Consider the following 15,154-nt stretch of genomic DNA (forward strand, 5'->3'; position numbering starts at 1 on the left):
TCCTTTGGCCTGTGGACTAATCTTCACACATGAGCAATCTGTTTGGCCACCCAGAACCTATTAGGCAGCTACTTTAGCCTCATTTAGAGGCCTGCCTCCACCCTGACATAAGAAAAAAAGGCCACAGGTGGTTGGGCATGTGTGTCCTCTGCATCTTATACTGTCCTCTGCATCTTATACTCTAGCATCAAGTAGGATGAGGGAAGCAGGTGTGCTTAGAATGCAGTCCTGGGCCTCACCTCAGACCTTCTGAATCAGAATCACAGAAGTCAGGCCCAGGAATTTGCATATTTACAAACTTATCAAGCAATTCTGCTAAGAACTAAAATTTGAGAATCCTGGGTTGGAGCAGCTGTAGTTAAAGATAAGTACACTTTCCCTGGCTAGGTGGCTCAGTTGGTTGCAGCATCATCCCATACACCAAAAGATTGCAGGTTTGATTCCCCGTCAGAGCACATATAGGAGACAACTGATGGATATTTCTCTCTCACATCAATGTTTCTCTTTCTCCCTGTCCCTTCCTCTCTCTGTAAAATCAATAAAAATGTGTCCTTGGGTGAAGACTAAAAATAAATAAATAAAAGGTATGATAGTAGCTGTCAAGTTATGGTATGAATCTTATGGTATATGAAATATATCTTCATAAAGCTGTTATTAAAAAATAAAATTGGGAATGGGGTGGGATGTATGGTCTTTGGAATAACTACTGACTGCCCCCCACCCATTCCTAAAAGTGAAGTTCTGAAAATATATATATATTGGATAACAAAGTATTGCAAAATTTAAATCAATTCTTCTGCATGCAAATGGGCTAAATTTATTTTTAATAGTCAAGTTTTCAAGGATATCTTTAAAATGATGGGGCATGCCCTGCCAGCATGGCTCAGTGGTTGAGCATCGACCTATGAACCAGGAGATCACGGTTTGATTCCCAGTCAGGGCACATGCCCAGGTTTCGGGCTCAATCCCCAGTGTGGGGTGTGCAGGAGGCAGTCAATCAATGATTCTCTCTCATCATTGATGTTTCTGTTGCTCTCTCCCTCTCCCTTCCTCTCTGAAATCAATAAAAAAAAATTTTTTTAAATGATGGGGCATGCAGGGAACAACATGTGTTCTGGCTCTGCCATTAGCTTTCTAACTTTGGGCAAGTAGCTTTCCCCTTCCTAGACTTCTTTTTCCCTATACGCAAAAGAAGAGATTGGACACAAGAATAGTTCAAGTCCTTCCAGCTCTAACTGGTGATCTCACTGCCTAATTAGCGTAGTTGGTTTTTATTTTCCCTTCAGCAATCAGTTTTTAGGCCATTGTATACTAGGTGTACTGGTTAATAATGCGGATTTTTTTCAATAGATGGAGTTACACATATGTTGATATATATGCGATTTGACATGTATGCTATTTTGTTGTATTGCTCCTTCAGATTACCACTTGTTCCGATTGATGGCACAAGCACTTTCTCATCAGCACTTCAAAACGTACGAAGAAGTGGAAAATTGGGTCTCTGAATGGTTTGCCTCAAAACAAGAAAAGTTCTATTGGGACGGTATCCACAAATTACCTGAAAGATGGGGGAAATGTGTAGCTAGCAATGGACATTACTTTGAATAAAGCACTTTTTAAAAATATATTTTTTATTGACTTTTTTACAGAGAGGAAGGGAGAGGGATGGAGAGTTAGAAACATCAATGAGAGAGAAACATTGATCAGCTGCTTCCTGCACACCCCCTGTTGGGGATGTGCCCGCACCCAAGGTACATGCCCTTGACCGGAATTGAACCTGGGACGCTTCAGTCTGCAGGCCGACGCTCTATCTGCTGAGCCAAACTGGTTAGGGCTGAATAAAGCACTTTTGATGTTTCTCTTGAAATTACCATGTTTTCTTTTATTACAAAATCCGCATTATTACGGTTAATCATTAACCCATTAAAAATGCAGGTTAATCATTAACCTGTTAATAGTGCAGATTAATAATTAGCCAGTTAATAATGTGGATTAACTATTACCTGGTTAACAATGCGGATTACCTATTAACTGGTTAATAATGTGGATTAATCATTAACCGGTTAATAATGCAGATTTTGTAATCCAAAGAAAACACGATAATTTCAAGAGAAACATCAAAAGTGCTTTATTCAAAGTAATGTCCATCGCTAGCTACACATTTCCCCCATCTTTCAGGTAATTTGTGGATACTGTCCTAATAGAACTTTTCTTGTTTTGAGGCAAACCATTCAGAGACCCAATTTTCCACTTCTTTGTACGTTTTGAAATGCTGATCAGAAAGTGCAGAACAAGTGGTAATCTGAAGGAGCTAGATCTGGTGAATATGGCGGTTGGGTTAATACTTCCCAGGCAAGATCTTTTAACGTGTCTTTAACTGGTTTTGAAGTGTGTGATGGTGCATTATCATGAATCAAAATTACTTTGCCGTGTCTTCTGGCCCATTCTGGTCATTTCACAATCAAAGCGTGGTTCAAATTGATTATCCGTTGTCAGTAGCGATCAGTATTAATGGTTTCACCTGGTTTTAGAAGCTCATAATACACCACACCTTCCTGATCCCACCAAACACAGAGCATTGTCTTCTTTCCAAAGTGATTTTGCCTTGCAGTTGATGTTGATGGTTGACCTGGATCAACCCATGATTTTGTGCGTTTGGGATTCTCAAAATAAATCCACTTTTCACCGCCTGTCACAATTTGACTCAAAAAAGACTTCCTTTCGTGCCCTTGGAGCAACCTTTTACTGATGACTTTTCGGTTTTTCATTTGCCTTTTGTTCAGTTGATGTGGCACCCATTTTCCTTCCTTTAAAATCTTTCCCATTGCTTGTAAATGATCAGAAATTGTTTGCTGAGTAACGTTTAATGTTTCTGCAAGTTGATTTTGAGTTTGACACGCATCTTCATCCAATAATGCTTGTAATTTTTAGTCTTCAAACTTTTTCGGTTGACCTGTATGTTCTTTGTCTTCCACATTGAAATCATCACTTTTAAAGTGTTTAAACCAGCGTTCACAAGTATCTTGAGATGGAGCATATTCACCATAAGCTTCCTGAATAATACGATAACTTTCAGCAACACTTTTCTTCAAAATAAAGTAATGAATTAAAACTTACCGCAAATGCTCCTTTTTTGGCACGAAATTCGACATTTTTAAGCGTAAAAATATCTATGATGTTAACACCTTCAGCAAATTTGACATATGAAGTTTTGAAGCTTGTTGTCAATACAACAAAATAGCACACATATCAAATCTCATATATATCAACACATGTGTAACTCCATCTATTGAAATAAAAACGCATTATTAACCGGTACACCTAGTAATTTCAGTTCTCTCCACTAGAGGGTAGCCAGATAAAGGAGATGAGCCTCAAAACAGTTACTTGTGTAGCTGTATTCTTTGTAGCCCGTCCTGACCCCCCCCCCCCCCCCGCCAAAAAAATAATTGGTGGAAGGAATTGATATTACATGGCAAAAATGAAATTTAGATTTCTGTTAGTTTAATTTGTCTGAGCTATAGTGCTTTTATATTACACAAAGAAATTATGGGGTGTTTTACATAATTTTCTTTTTATTCAGTATAAGGAGATCAAGTATATACAGACTGTCTATCCCCAGCTAAGAAATTTAATCTTTACTAAATCAATCTTCAACCCACCCTTTTCCCATTCTTTTTACTGGCATTTCTAATAGTATCCAGAATTTTGATCAGGAGACTTCACTGATTTCCATTTACTTACTAGAAAAAATTCCCGCTCTCTGGACAACTTTCTAATCAAGTTGGTTTCCCATTACTCCCCATGAATTATCCTGTACCCCAGAGATGCACCTTTCCATAAAAATTCCACAGACATAGCCTTGGTGTTTGCCAGGCTGATCCAGCTGTGGTTTATTAGAAAGAGCCACAAGCTGGAGTCAAAAGATCCTACTGCACAGAACTCTTTGGAGAAATGGCTGATTTCAGGGCTAGGCAAGGTAGGTACAACATGAGCCTAGAACATATTATGCCAGAAATTAAGGCAGTACTCAAAGTAGATGATGGGTTATGTCACAAGGACAGGAACCAGCTTGAAAGGACAGTAGGCCAAATCAGTGACAATTTGAGAACCGAAGTACAGCAAAAGCCATGAGTCCAAACCAATAATAAACAGATAAATAACTAACTAAATAAAAAGGACGTGACGGGAGGGGATCTTGTTTACAGTAGAGAGTAGAGTGCAACTGCTGAAGGTGAAGGAAGTGCTTGAGTTGGAAAATCAGCATTTTGCAACAGTCATGTTAAATATTGGTCAGATAAGAATCATTGACTTTTGATTAGGAGTAAGGTATTTGCATGGTCTTGTATTGCTTATTAATTGCATAGTAAAACAACTGTACAGTGAAAAAAAATTGGACAACACCTTGACGAAGTGATCAAATTAACATAACCAGTGAGATGCAGGTAGACAAAGTGAATCTCTAAATGTGAGACCCTAAGAACCCAGCATCACCTTTGTAATATTTCAGCTGAGAATGCATCACTTGAATCTAATCATGAGGAAACATCAAACAAACCCCAACTAAGACACCATCTGTTGAAGGAAAAAAAGGGGGGAGAGAACTGTATTCTTCAAAAATATCAGTGTCATAAAAGACAAAGAAAAACTGTGGAAATGTTTGCAGATTAAAGGAAATTAAAAAGACATGACAATTAAATGCATACCTGATCCTAGACTGGATCCTGTACAGGAAGGGGGATAATATGATAAAGGACATCATTGGGTTATTGACAAAATTAGCATACAATGGTAGATTACATAAAATTATGTAAACATTAAATTTACTCAAGTTGATAACTGTGCTGCAATCATGTAAAGGAATACCCCTATTCTTATGAAATACTAGAGGCCCATTGCAGATATTCGTGCAAGAAAAGGCCTTCCTTCCCCTGGCTTCACTCCCAGCCGCCTGGGAGCCGGCAAGTCCCCGCTCCCAGCTCGCCCAGCAGCTGGCAAGTCCCGGCTCCGTGGCCGCCCAGGAGCCGGCATCTCCTCGCTCCCGGGCTGCCTGGAGCCGCAAGTCCTCGCTTCTGTCTGAAGTACCACTACAGTAGCTCCCTCCACCGCCCCCCTTCCCCTCATAGCAGGCTTCACTCTGCTCCACTCCACGCCTGCATATGCAAATTAACCTCCATCTTTGTTGGGTTCATTTGCATACTCACTCTGATTGGCTGTGGGCATAGTGAAGTGATGGTTAATTTGCATGTTTCTCTTTTATTAGGTAAGATACACTGAAGTATTGGGTCATAAATTATGTAACTTATTCTCAAATGGTTCAGAAAAATATGAATCTGTATGCTGAGAGAGAACACATGGGCAAATGAGTTATAAGGGTAATAATAGGTAGTCTCTACCATTCTTATTCCAACTTTTTAAAAATTATTTCTAAATGTAAAAGCTTTAAAAATATATGTGCTTGCAAATCCTGACCAGGCCCCTGAGATCTCTACAACCACAGGCACCATATATGACTTCACAACAGAGGCAGTTACCAATCATTGAGCACTTACCATGGATCAGGCACTGTGGAAAGCATTTTACTGCATTATCACAGTCTTCAATACAATACTTGAAGAGAGATTTTATCCTGGTTGTATAGATGAAACAGGCTCAGAGAAGTTCAGTAACTTGCCCAGGATCATCCAGTTATTATGTGGCAGTGTTGAAATTTGAACCCAGGCCTGATACTAATACCCCGTTTCCAAAGAAGATAATAATCATACTTTTTCTCTTTTTACAAAGCAATCATTATATTCTAAAATATTATTTAGCTAATTTATTTAATATTGTTAATAATTTCTGTTCCCCCCACACACACACACACACTGCCCACAGGGGCAGAGGTCTTTGTCTAGTTTGTTTATTTTTTTAAATATATTTTATTGATTTTTTACAGAGAGGAAGGAAGAGGGATAGAGAGTTAGAAACATCGATGAGAGGGAAACATGGATCAGCTGCCTCCTGCAACACCTCCTATTGGGGATGTGCCCGCAACCAAGGTACATGCCCTTGACTGGAATCGAACCTGGGACCCTTCAGTCCGCAGGCCAACGCTCTATCCACTGATCCAACCCGGTTAGGGCTGTCTAGTTTGTTTCATGATAGATTCCCAGGCATCTGGAATAATATCTGGCACCTAGTAGGTACTTAGTAATGTTGGGTTTGGGGGGGGTGTTTTGTTTTGCTTTGTTTTTTTTGTTAATCTTCACCCGAGGATATTTTTTTCCATTGATTTTTAGAGAGGGAGGGAGGGATAGAGGGGGAGGGGAAGAGAGAGACTTTGATGTGAGAGAGACACATCAATTGATTGCCTCCTGCACATGCCGTGACCTGGGCCAGGGACCAAACCTGCAACCCAGGTAGGTGACATTGACTGGGAATTTAACCTGAGACCCTTCGGTGCTCAGGCCAGTGCTCTAACTACTGACACACACTGGCCAGGGTGGATAATGTTTTTAATGAAGAGTAACGCCTTAGAAATGTTGGGAGGATTAAACTAGATGATGTATAAATAACACATTTATATCCTTTGCCTTGAATTTTGAACAAGTTTGTAACTTTTATTTTATTTTATTGTTTAAAGTATTACACATAGTAGTAAATATATCTCCTTTTTGTAACTTTTAAGCAGAGTCCCTATCAATTCTCTCAAAGGTTTGAGAGTGACGAATCTCTTCTCCTCAGATAACAAAGGTGGAGAGGCCTCTACCTTGTGTGCTTGTGATCAGAAGATAGCCAGGCCATAAGACATACTCTGCTTGCATCTATGAAATACCTTAAAGCTACAAAATTACTGGGAACATTTTCATAACAAGATACAATTTTAAAATATGGATAGTTTCCAACCTCTTTTAACTTCTGGACACTGGCAAGGAAACCCTTCTTTTCCCAAGGGAGACAGATTTTCCACGCCGTTGAAAATGAAAATGTGAGGGAGAAACCAAGATGGCGGCATAGGTAAACACCTAAACTGCTGCCTCGCACAATAATTTCAAAACTACAACTAAAAGACAAAACGGACATCATCCAGAACCACAGGGAGGCTGGCTGAGTGGAAATTCTACAACTAGAAGGAAAGAGAAAAGCCCACTGAGACTCAGAGGAGCTGCAGGAGGCAGAGGTACTGAGACGCACGCGCGGAGAGGACTGGCAACTGAGTGTGCGGCTGGCTTTCTCCAGCGGGGGGAAGACAAAAGCTCCTGACTGCACTGAACTCCAGTTCCAGGCTAGACTCTGGGGACCCAGACTCATTCGGGGAGAAACTGGACTGTCTGGCAGCGGGCGGAAAACAAGGGCGGCTTACTCTCAGAGGTGCTTGCAGTGATTACCATGGTACATTGAGACACAGGGGCCTATTAGGGCAGGGCTGATGGGAAACCAATGCTGTCTGCTCCACCCTGAGACTCCACCCCATCCAAGCTGAGCACAGAGGCATTTGTAAGTCTTGTCTCATAAGGGTGTCTCTAGCACAGAAATTCTCCCAGTGTAGACACAGCTGATCCTCACAGCAGCCAATTGGCCTGGAGGTCAATTCATCCCAGGGATACCAACAACAATCAAGGCTTAACTACAACAAGACTGTGCACACAGCCCACAAAGGGGTGCACTAAGAGTGTCCACCTCAGGTAACTGGGGAGGCTGAGCCACTGGGCCCTAGAGGACACCTAGCACACAAAGCCACTCTATCAACTCAGGGAAGCAGCCAAAATGCGGAGACAAAGAAACAGGTCACAAATGAAAGAAATGGAGGAAAGCAAATGACTGGATATAGAGTTCAAAACCATGGTTATAAGGTTTTTCAAAAATTTTCTAGAAAAGGCCGATAAATTTAGCGAGACCCTCGAGGATATGAAAAAGGACCAACTAGAAATTAAGCATACACTGACTGAAATTAAAAAAATATTATGCAGAGATCCAACAGCAGACTAGAGGATCACAAGAATCAAGTCAAAGATTTGAAATACAAAGAAGTAAAAAACACTCAACTGGAAAACCAAAAGAAAAAAAAAAAAAAAAGAATCCAAAAATATGAAGATAGTGTAAGGAGCCTCTGGGACAACTTCAAGCGTACCAACATCAGAATTATGATGCCAGAAGAAGAGAGAGAGCAAGATACTGAAAACCTATTTGAAGAAATAATGACCGAAAACTTCCCCCACCTGATGAAAGAAATAGACTTACAAGTCCAGGAAGCGCAGATAACCCCAAACAAAAGGAATCCAAAGAGGACCACACCAAGACACATCATAATTAAAATGCCAAGAGCAAAAGACAAAGAGAATATTAAAAGCAGCAAGAGAAAAACAGTTAGTTACCTACAAGGGAGCACCCATACGACTGTCAGCTGATTTCTCAACAGAAACTATGCAGGCCAGATGGGAATGGCAAGAAATATTCAATGTGATGAATGGCAAGAACCTACAACCAAGATTACTCTACCCAGCAAAGTTATCATTCAGAATTGAAGGGCAGATAAAGAGCTTCACAGATTAAAAAAAAAAAAAGCTAAAGGAGTTCATCACCGCCAAACCAGTGTTATATGAAATGCTGAAAGGTATTCTTAAAGAAGAGGAAGAAGAATAAAAAGGTAAAGATAAAAATTATGAACAACAAATACATATCTATCAACAAGTGAATCTAAAAATCAAGTGAATAAAAAATCTGATGAACAGAATAAACTGGTGAATATAATAGAATCAGGGGCATAGAAAGGGAGTGGACTTACAATTCTCAGGGGAAAAGGTGTGTGGGGGGTGTGGGAAGAGACTGGACAAAAATCGTACACCTATGGATGAGGACAGTGTGGGGGGGTAAGGGCCGAGGGTGGGGTGGGAACCAGGTGGAGGGGAGCTATGGGGGGGAAAAAGAGGAACAATTGTAATAATCTGAACAGTAAAGATTTATTAAATTAAAAAAAAAGAAAATGAAAATGTGATAGTAATATCTCTCCATTCTAGGGGCCCAAAGAGTCTAACAAATGTTGAGGGATTGGTGGGAGGTGGAAACTCAAGACCAGACCAAACAACACTGAGATCTCAGGCATGTTCTTAGTACATCATGCTGGTCCCACTTTAAGGAGGAAATAAAAAGAAAGAATGAGAAAAACATATGCCAGCCAAACAAAAGTAAGCAGTAGTCTGTGATTTTCATGAGAGCAGTGTCTGCTTTTGCTAACTGCTTAATCCCAGCCCCTAACCCAGTGCCTAACATATAGTAGGTACTCAGTAAGTATTCATAAACTGATGGACTATCAACTTTTGTTGCAGTAACAACCCCCCAAATCTCAGATACAACAAATCTTTCTCTCTTGCTTGTGGTTTTGTGGGCTGGCTCTGGGTCTACAAGGCTCAGGGATCCCGGCTTCTTACTAGTAGGCTTGGGTTCAGGTCTGCTCCTCACTTCAGGCACCACACCAAAGAGAAGCAGCTACTTGTACCATATCATCTTTTAGTGGGTGGTATGAGTATAAGAAGGAAGCAAAAAATACAAGATAATTCTTAAAGCCTCTGTTCAGAATATATACTATCATTTGGGCTCATGAATATCAGCCAACTGGAATCATTGCTCAAAACAGTTCACATGAACAAACTCAAAGTTGATAGAATCGGGAAATATACTCCACCTCTACTAAATGTATGAACTACAAAGTTTCACAGCAACACATGCATACATATGTATAATTCTATTGTACGGAGAAGGTAGAGATGAGAATAATAATACAACATTACAGACACTCTTGTCCATACACCAGAGCACAGTAGAGGTGGCTGAGAAGACCTGTTTATGTTATTCTGATTATAATTATTCATGCATTTGTGGCTTATTTAATTAAGACATATCTCTTGCTCTGGGTAAGAGTCCTTGAGGACTGGAATGGTGTCAGGTTTGGCTCATCATTGAACCCCCAGAGTATAGAACAGTAGTAGCTGCTTAACAAATATCACTGAAATAATGGATGAATAAATGAGCATCTCTGGCCCCAGCTGGTTTGACTCAGTGGATAGAGTGTCGGCCTGTGGACCAAAGGGTCCCGGGTTCGATTCCAGTCAAGGGCACATACTTCGGTTGCAGGCTCTTCCCAGGCCTGTGCCCTGGTGGGGGCACGTGCAGGAAGCAACTAATCGATGTGTTTCTCTCACATCGATATTTCTCTCTCTCTTTCCCTCTCTCTTCCACTCTCTCTAAAAACCAATGGAAAAAATATCCTTGGGTGAGGATTTTAAAAAAACAAATAAAATCCATGTATAAATAAATAAATAAATAAATAAATAAATAAATAAGAATCTCTATGTTCCTTTAGAGTTTGTGCATGCCCCACCTTTCTTTGTAGAATCTCAGAGTATTTCACAGTTAAGTCAGAGAAGTCGCCTTGTAATCATTTCAGAGAACAGAGGTCACTTTAGTATTTGTAAAAAACAAATATTACAAAAGGACAAAGTTTATTCAAGAGATTCTAGAAGAGGAATCTACAAGCTGGAATTAAGTCTGACTCTGCAATTACAGAATGCATCTGGAAAGCCTTGATGAGAGGGCTCTCTGATGACACTTGATTTCTGGCATTTATCTAGCAAAGCTGTGTAGAGATAACACATTACCCAGTCTTGAACAAAATCTCCAGGGTGTAAACCAAGTAGGCAGATGAGAAAAACTCTTTTCACAAGATTTGAAGGGAAAAGAGAAATCATTACTGCTCATTTACTTAATCATGTTCAATAAATCTTGAGTTATTAAATAAAATGGGCTTTATTCTTATTCTCATTTGACCCCTGAGGGCTTCCTGTGTAGTCAGATTTAGATGTTCTGTGAAGAACCTAATTGTTCAGATACAGGGAGAAATCAATTGCCTACCTTACAGAGGAGCAAAAATATACCTTTCCATACTTAGCACATTTTCCCACAGAAATATCCCAAAGCAGAGGCGAATGAATGCTATAAGCGTAACATTCAGTTGAAGCCTTGGATTTTTAAAAATATATTTTTATTGATTTCAGAGATGAAGGGAGAGGGAGAGAGAGATAGAGACATCAATGCCCCCCACTGGGGATTGAGCCCGCAATGGGGCCATGTGCCCTGATGGGGAATCAAATCTCGACCTCAGGTTTGTAGGTCTATGCCCAACCCTGAGCCATGCCCTGAGCCACACCGGCGAGGCTGAAGCCTTAGATTTTACTTTAAAAATCCATGCAAATGTTGCTTTTTATTCCATAATACGTCCAAAATGGTTGTAATATAAAAATACCATTTAAAAGTGCACATCATCTAGTAAAATGGACACTCCAGGAAGATGCTTCATGTTGCTTTACATATGGCCCCTTCTCCATCCATCCTACCCCACTCTTCCCTAGGCTCACTTATCTTTGAGAAACAAGCCCTTTGATCCTTGTGCTAAAAGCTGTTAACCAGATTATAATGTTTAGATCTGCTTGATGAGACTTTGCCACCCCATACAGGAGGGAATTCTTAAAAGGGATTCCAGAAGGAAGTGGAGGGTCTCCTAAGCAAGTGAAAACCAAACCATCAGAATCAACAAAAGGGAAATGTTACTTCAAGGGTCTTGGGGGAATTTCTCCAGGATCTCTGTTGTGACTGGTATGAAATGAAGCAGTGATTGGCTATTCTTCCCCCATGGCCTAATTTGGGATGTCACTCTAAAATTCCATGCCTCAAATCCCCACCCCCACAGAAATCACCCAATCTGTTTGCACAATGGAAATGTGTCTGCCTGGTGGGGTATAGGCTATCCACAATATTAGAGAAGAGGTATCTTTTTGTGATTAAAAGAGTTATTCATATTCATTGTTTAACAAACTAGAAAGGGTAAAAAATAACAGGGGAAAAATAAGCTGATGACCCAGAGCAACCCCATTTTAGCATATTTTTTAAAAAATATGTTCTTACTGATTTGAGAGAGAGAGAAAGGGAGAGAGAGAAACATTGATCTGCTGCCTCCTGCAAGCCCCCTACTGGGGATCAAACCTGAAACCTGGAATCAAACCTGTGACCTCTTGGTTCATGGGTTGACGCTCAACTACTGAGCCACACTGGCCAGGCCTCTTTTGGCATGTTTTCTTTCAGTTTTTCTTCCAGCCTTTTTTTTTTAAATATATTTTATTGATATTTTTACAGAGAGGAAGGGAGAGGGATAGAGAGCTAGAAACATCGATGAGAGAGAAACATCAATCAGCTGCCTCCTGCACACCTCCCACTGGGGATGTGCCCGCAACCAAGGTACATGCCCCTGACCGGAATCGAACCCGGGACTCTTCAGTCCGCGGGCTGACGCTCTATCCACTGAGCCAAACCGGTTTCGGCTCTTCCAGCCTTTTTAAAAAACATAATAGAGATCATGCCACATAGGTACACTTTTATCTTGACTTCATCTCTTTAACATTTTCCCGTGTCCTTAAATATTCCTCTAATAATATTGTCTAACGATAGTACATTATCCTGGTATCGAGGTATGCCATAATTTACTCAATTATTCTCTTAATGTTAGAGGTTTAGATTATTTCCAATTTTTCAGCTTTCTAAATAACACTTGGATGAATATCTTTGTGCACAAATTTTTGTCTGTATTCTTATGGAAGTGTCTCAGGATGGAGACTTAAAGTACTAGTATATGCACATTTTTGCCCAGCTGGTATGACTCAGTCGTTGAGCAGCAACTCATGAACCAGGAGGTCAGGGTTAGATTCCCAGTCAGGTCACAGCCCAAGTTTTGGACTTGATCCCCAGTGGGATCATACAGGAGGCTGCCAATCAATGATTCTCTCTCAACATTGATATTTCTCTCTCTCCCTCTCCCTTTCTCTCTCTGAAATGATGATGGAGTTATGTCTTGGAGGTACAAATAGCTGGTTTATATGTTGATATAGACAACTGAGTCAAAGAATATGAATGGTTTCTGCCATAATTTTGATCTCTCTCTAAAATAATCTCTTTATTACAATAAATACAATTAATATTGATTTAATCTCTATTTAGAAAGAGGCAATATACAATTTATAGCAAGATTTAAAAAAAAAAAAACAACCAAATACAATTCAACATCTTTATTAAACCTTAAATATCATCAAGCACAAATTAACATTTATCTTTCCTCTTCTTTTTGCTCACGATGCTTAGGGTGTTGTTCACCAAAGAACCTCATCTCTAATACTTTTTACCAGTCTCAGAAAATACTTAAATTATTGTTTCACAGCAAAAGAACAACCAACAAAATTCATAGGCAACCTACAGAATAGAAGAAAATATATGCAAACCGCATATCTGATAAGGGATTAATACTAAAATATATAAAGAACTTACACAACTCAACAGCAAAAAAAAAACAAACCCACAAATTATCTGATTAAAAAATAGGTAGAGGAACTAAATAGACATTTCTCCATGGAAGACATACAGATGGCCAATAGACATGAAAAGATGCTCAACATCACTAATCATCAGGGAAATGCAAATCAAAACCACAGTGAGATATTATCTCACACCTGTTAGAATAGCTATTATAAAAAAGGTAAAAGATAGCAAGCTAGGAGGATGTGAAGAAAAGGGAATTCTTGTGCACTGTTGGTAGGAATGCAAACTGTGCAGCCACTATGGAAAACAGTATGGAGGTTCCTCAAAAAATTAAAAAACTGCCATATGATCCAGCAATCCTACTTCTGGTTATATAACCAAAGAAAATGGAAACAGGATATTGAAGAGGTAATTGCACCCCCATGTTCACTCTAGCATTATTCACAATAAACAAGATATGCAAACAACCTAAGTGTCTGTCAATGGATAAATGAATAAAGAACATGTGACATGTATATACAATGTAATATTATTCAGCCACAAAAAAGGTCTTCCTGCTACTTGCGAAATGGACCTTGAGGATAGTACGTACTATGCTCAGTGAGATGAGTCAAAGACAAAAACTATGATATCACATAGGTGTAGAACCAAAAAAAGCCTAACTTGACCCCCCCCCCTTTTAAAAAAAGAAAGAACTCGTTCTCTTCCTGTCTCTCATCATGGTGCAGGATCAAGGGGAAAAGGAGAACCCCATGAGGGAACTGCGCATCCGCAAGCTCTGCCTCAACATCTATGTGGGGGAGAGCGGGGATAGACTGACGCGGGCAGCCAAGGTCCTGGAGCAGCTCACGGGCCAGACCCCTGTCTTCTCCAAAGCCAGATACACCGTCAGATCCTTTGGCATCAGGAGAAATGAAAAGATTGCTGTCCACTGCATAGTCCGTGGGGCCAAAGCAGAAGAAATCTTGGAGAAAAGACTAAAGTGCAAGAGTACGAATTACGGAAAAATAACTTCTCAGATACTGGAAACTTTGGCTTTGGGATCCAGGAACACATTGATCTGGGGATCAAATATGACCCAAGCATTGGTATCTACGGCCTGGACTTCTATGTGGTGCTGGGTAGGCCAGGTTTCAGCATCGCAGACAAGAAACGCAGGACAGGCTGAATTGGGGCCAAACACAGAATCAGCAAAGAGGAAGCCATGCGCTGGTTCCAGCAGAAGTATGATGGAATCATCCTTCCTGGCAAATAAATTCCTGTTTCTATCCAAAAGGCCAATAAAATGTTTTCAGTGAAAAAAAGAAAAGAAAAAAGAAAGAAAGAACTCATGGACACGGACAACAGTGTGGTGATTGCTGGGGTGGTGGGTCAGAGAGCAGGGAAATGAAGGAAGGTTTAGGGGGATAAATGGTGATGGATGGAGACTTGGGGTGGTGAACACACAATACAGTGTACAAATGATATGTTGTAAAATTGTGCACCTGAACCGTATGTAATTTTGTTAACCAGTGTCATCCCCAGTAAATTCAATAAAAAGGAAAAATAATAATAAATTTAAAAGCCTAACTTGTAAAACCAGAGCGTAGAATGGTGGTTACCAGAGGCTGAGGTTAGGGGAATTGAGAAGATGTTGTTTATGGGTACAAACTTGCAACTATTAGATAAATAAGCCCTGAAGATCTCATGTGCAGCCTAGTGATTATAGACAACAATACTGTATTATAAACTTCAAAAGTTGCTAAGAGACTAGATCTTTACTGTTCTCACCACAAAAAAGAAATAATAATTATGTGATGTGTTGCTAGGTGGT

At 40.0% G+C, this 15,154-nt stretch overlaps 1 pseudogene across 1 annotated transcript; it reads left to right on the top strand.

Moving 5' to 3' along the window:
• The first annotated feature begins 14,060 nt into the window (after positions 1 to 14,060).
• On the top strand, positions 14,061 to 14,596 carry LOC308239983 (large ribosomal subunit protein uL5-like; annotated as a pseudogene). Its single transcript has one exon. The product of its transcript is annotated as a large ribosomal subunit protein uL5-like (transcript).
• The last annotated feature ends 558 nt before the right edge of the window (positions 14,597 to 15,154 follow it).

This window comes from Plecotus auritus (genome assembly GCF_963455305.1).
Source record: "Plecotus auritus genome assembly, chromosome: X".
Lineage (NCBI taxonomy): Eukaryota > Metazoa > Chordata > Mammalia > Chiroptera > Vespertilionidae > Plecotus > Plecotus auritus.